Here is a 5,539-nt window from a genome sequence, read left to right on the forward strand (position 1 = left end):
CCAGGATCCCGGTTGCCATATATGTCTGGGGCGCAAGGAGCCCGGAACGAGAGTGGCCCTTTGTGACTAGAAGCCTGGTGGGAAGACGAGAGTGGAGGGCAGGTGGGGACCATACCGGTGGGAGCAGCTTTGGGAGCGGGGAGGAGGAGATGCTAGGGTAGGCACTGCTCTCATGTGATAATAATGTCCTCTCCCGTAAGGTCCAGTCAGGAAAACAAATCGCACTGGTTATTTCAAATAGAGGGCATTAAATGCAAGGGAGTTGTTGACATAGTAGCTGAAGGACAGCAGAGGGGTAAAAAGTGATGCTGGGACAACCCAAAGATGGGGAATTTCAGGAAGGAGTTACTGCCCCCCAGCAGGGGCATTTAGGGAAAGTGAGGGTGACTTTAGCTATCTGGTGTTGGCATATCAAATCACCCCTTAAGTTTGGTGGCTTAAAAAAATAGTGGTTGCTTATGGCTTAAGTCTGTCAATTTGGGAGCAGCTTGGGTGAGTGGTTTTGGTCAAGGGCTCTCCTGAGGTAGGGTGGGTGACCTTGGTTCAGGGTCTCTCCTGAGGTAGGGTGCATGACTTTGGTCCAGGTCTCTCCTGAGGTAGGGTGGGGGACTTTGGTCCGGTGCTCTCCTGAGGTACGGTGGGTGACTTTGGTCCAGCGTCTCTCCTGAGGTAGGGTGGGTGACTTTGGTCCGGGGTCCCTCCTGAGGTTTTGGTCACATACTGTCTGGGCTGCAGTCCTTTGAGGATATGACCAGCTGGAGAGTCCATTTCCAAGGACTTTTGTATGTGTCTCCCTCACATGGCTGGCTGCTGACCAGAGGCCTCAGTCCCTGTCAGGGCCTCTCCACCAGGCTCTTTGAGCATCCCTGCTGCATCCTCTAGAGTGAGCATCCCAAAAGAGCCAAGCAGAAGCTCCCGAGCCTTTTATGACCTGGTCTCAGAAGTCACAGCATTACTTCCACCATATTCCAGTGGTCACACAGGCCAACCTAGATTCAGTGTAAGAGCAGGCTACCCAAGGCCAAGCATACCTGTACCAGAAGGGATCACGAGGTCATCTTGGAAGCTGGCTAGGGCCTTGGAGGGAGGAGCCCTATGAGACCAAAGCTTGGATTTTTAAAGTGGGGTTGTTTGTTTTTGAGGGGCACCTGGGTGGCTCAGTCAGTTAAGCATCTGCCTTTGGCTCGGGTCACGATCCCAGAGTCTGGGATCGAGCCCACGTGTCAATCTCCCTACTTAGCAGAGAGTCTGCTTCTCTCTCTCGCCCACCCCACTCATGCTTTCTCTCAAATAAATAATCTTTAAAAAAAATAAAGTTTTAGGGTGAGTGAGTGGCTCAGTCGGTTGGGCATCTGCCTTCAGCTCAGGTCATGATTCCTGGGATCGAGTCCCATGTTGGGCTCCCTGCTCAGTGGGGAGTCTGCTTCTCCCTCTGCCACTCCCCTGCTTGTTCTCTCTCTCTCTTTCTCTCTCAAAAATAAATATAAATATTTAAAAATAAATGAACTTTTAAGAAATAAAGGTGTTTTTGGGGGGAGGGATTGGAGAGCACACAAGCAGAGGAGGGGCAGAAGGAGAGAGAATCTTAAGCATGTTCACACCCAGTGCAGAGCATGACTCAGGGCTCGATTTCACCATCCTGCGATCATGACCTAAGCCAAAATCAAGCCTAACGCTTAACCGACTGAGCCACCCAGATGCCTCTGCAGTGCTTGGATCTTTGATGTGTGTTGGCAGGAGGGTTGGATCCTAAGCAGTTGATGCTGGAATTTCTAAGAAGGTGGGTGCAGAAATGGTAGTGCTGGAGCCAAAAATCTGCCCCTGCTGACTGTGCAGGAGGGCACAAGAAAGTCCCTTCCCTTTTTGCACTTCCAGGTCTCCCCCAGGTGGCCCCTATTAGCAGGCCAACCTTAACAGGAAACCGGCTGCCAGGGAAGCCTGGGAAATGTAGTTTTCAGCGGTCCAACAACAGCATCACAGAAAGTGGGAGGGGAGTGGGTTTAGGGCTGAGACAGGGTAACTAGCACAGTCCACCCCATTAGCTACCTGTCACCCGTACACATCTTTCTACCATAATAATTATGGTACTCTTAACAACTTCAGGCTACCCCCAACTAGGAGCAAGGATCCTTGTGCCTAGACACACCCTTCTCTTCCTAAAAGGGAGGGATAGCAGCATGCTAGAGTCATATCCATCACTCAGATTCCACTTGCTTGTTCCATAACTAAAATAGTGAAGTTCACCACCAATATCATCAAAACGTTTACATCAAATAAGGGAAGGGAGGGTAGGTAGCTGATGGACACACAAGCAAAGAAGAAAATATCCAGAGTTGCTGCAGCCCGTACTTCCAGAACTGGTTCTGATGTCTTAATTGGTTTTTAACACTTAAAATGAGACACAATTCACATGCAAGTCACCTACTTCTAAAGTAGTTTCTATGTCTTCAGAGCTGTGTGACCATCACCAGTTTAATTTTAGAACATTTTCATTGCCCGGAAGGAGAGCCTATGCCTATTAAGTCATTCTCTAATACCCCACACACATAGTTCATCCGTCCCCCAGCCCTAGGCAACCCCTAATCCGCTTTCTGTCTCGGGAGATAGATATGCTTTGGTCATTCAATATCTAGTCTTCTGATCTTTCAGTATATTTTCAGGGTTCATCCATGTCCTAGCATGTATCAGTGCTTAATCCCTTCTTGTACAGAATAATGTTCCATTGTATGGATATACCACTACTTATCTGTTCATCAGTTGGGCATGTGATCTGTTTCCATTTATTGGTTCTTATGAACAATGCCACTAAGAAACTTGGTGCATGAGTTTTTGTGCAAATACGTTTCCATTTTACTTGGCTATATGTTCCAGAATTTTGAGGGAACTTCCAAGTTGTTCTCGACATCAGCTGTGCCATTTTACATTCCTACCAGCAATGTGTGAGGGTTTCAACTTCTTCTGTCCTTGCTAACACTTATTATTGTCTGTCATTTTTATTACAGCCTTCCTTGGAAGTGTGAGGTGGTACCTTGTGGTTCTGAACCGCATTCCCTTAATGACCAATGATGTTGATCACCTTTTCATGTGCTTACTGGCCATTAGTGTATCTTCTCTAGAGGAATGTCTGTTCAAGTCCTTTGCCCATTTTTATTTTTTTAAGATTTTATTTATTTGACAAAGAGCACAAGCAGGGGGAGCAGCAGGCAGAGGGAGAGGGAGAAGCAGGCTCCCCACAGAGCAGGGAGCTCAACGCAGGGCTCAATCCCAGGACCCCAGGTTCATGAGCTGAGCCAAAGGTAGATGCTTAACCGAACCACCCTGGCAACCCTCCTTTGCCTATTTTTAATTGGATTATCTCTCTTTTTATTATTGAGTTGTAAGTGTTCTTTAAATATTTCGGGTACAAATCCCTTATCAGACACATGATTTGCAAATATTTTCTCCCAGTCTGTGGTTGTCTTCTCACTGTCTTGATAGTGTCCTATGACGTATGGAAGTTTTAAATGTTGATGAAATGGATGGATGGCTTAAAAGACACAAACAGCTAAAACTCACCAAAGAAGAAATAGAAAATGTGACTGATCATTTGCCAAATGAACTAAATTTATAGTTTAAAACCCTCAGAAAAAAAAAAATTCAAACCCAGACGAAAAAACTGGCAAATTTAAAGGAGGAAAGGCACCAATTCTACACAAGTTCTTCCCAGAAAATAGAAGAGAACACTCCTTAATTAATCTTATGAGCTCGGAATTACCCTGACACCAAAATCAGAGAGAGTATAAGAAGAGAACAGTTTCACACCAATGTCATTCAAGAATATAAAAGCAAAAATATTTGGCAAAGTATTAGCAAATAGAATGTAAGAATGTCTAAAAACAATATACTATGACCACATAGACTTTATGCCAGGAATATCATAGCAGTCCAGTATTTTAATTAATCCATGGAGAAACCAATGCCAGACACCACTTCACACCCACCAGGATGACCGTAATCCTTTAAAAGAAAGAAAAATGAGTGTTGGAGAGGATGTGGAGAAATTGGAAACCATGCTGATAGGAATATAAAATAATGCAGCTACCATGCAAAACAGCTTGGCAGTTCCTCAAAGTGTTAAACACAGAGTTAACATTTGATTCTGCAATTCTTCTCTCAGGTATATGAACAGGAGAAATGAAAACATACATACAAAAAAAAGAAAACATACATACACATGGAAACTCGCACATGGATGTTCCTAGGAGTCAAAAAGTGGCAGTAACCCAAATGTCCATCAGTGGATGAATGCTTAAACAAATCTGGAATGTCCATACAGTGGAATATTACTCTGCCTTAAGGAATGAAGTACTAATGCACACTACAAGGATGAAATCACTATGCAGGGCAGCCCGGGTGGCTCAGTGGTTTAGCACCGCCTTCAGTCCAGGGCATGATCCCGGGGACCTGGGATCAAGTCCCACATCGGGCTCCCTGCATGGAGCCTGCTTCTCCCTCTGCCTGTGTCTCTGCTTCTCTCTTTCTCTCTGGGACTCTATGAATAAATAAAATCCTAAAAAAAAAAAAAGAAAAACATTTCAGCAAATCAAAAACATAAGGTAACATCCTTAAATTGATTAAAGGCAGCTACAAAAAAAAAAAAAACAGCTAAAATTACACTTAATGGCAAAAGAATGCATGCTTTCTTCCTGAGATCGGGAAAAAAGCAAGGAGGTCCATCCAGCCTCACTACTCCTATTCACTATTATTCTGGAAGTCCTCGTCACTGTAGGAAGACAAGGGAATGGACAAGAAGTAAATGCATACAGATTGGAAAGGGAGAAATAAAACTATTTCAGATTGTCTATGTGGACAATTCTAGTAAATCTTAAAGAGAAAAAGCACATTTCTGGGGCACTTGGGTGGGTCAATCGGTTGGGCATCTGCCTTTTGCTTGAGTCTTAGTCCCATGGTCCTGGGATCAAGCCCCATATCCGGGTCCCTACTCGGGGGGGGGGGGGGGGGAGTCTGCTTCTCCCTCTCCCTCTGCACCTCCCCTACTTATGTGCTCTCTCGCTCTTGCTCTCGCTCTTGCTCTCAAATAAAAATCTTTTTTAAAAATTGTATTTCTACATGCTACCAATGAACAAGTGGAAACCAAAATATTTTAAAAGTATGATTCACAATAGTTCCCCAAATAAAGTAAATCCAACAAAGTCTAATCTAAAAGTTATAAACCTAACAAAATATGGATAAGATTTGTATTCTAAAAGCTATAAAATACTGAAGAAATAAATTGAAGTTCTAAATAAATGGAGACATCATGTTCATGAATTGGATGACTCAACACAGTTATTAATTCTCCCCAAATTGATCTCTTGATTTCACACAATTCTATAAAAATCCTGAGCTTTTTTTTTTAAAGATTTTATTTATTTATGCATGAGAGACACAGAGAGAAAGGTAGAGGGAGAATCAGGCTCCCCGTGGGGAGGCTGCTCAGGATTCAATCCCAGGACCCCAGAATCACAACCTGAGCCGAAGGCAGAGCCAAAGGCAGAAC

The sequence above is a fragment of the Canis aureus genome, chromosome 8 (genome assembly GCF_053574225.1).
Source record: "Canis aureus isolate CA01 chromosome 8, VMU_Caureus_v.1.0, whole genome shotgun sequence".
In the NCBI taxonomy this organism is placed as follows: Eukaryota; Metazoa; Chordata; class Mammalia; order Carnivora; family Canidae; genus Canis; species Canis aureus.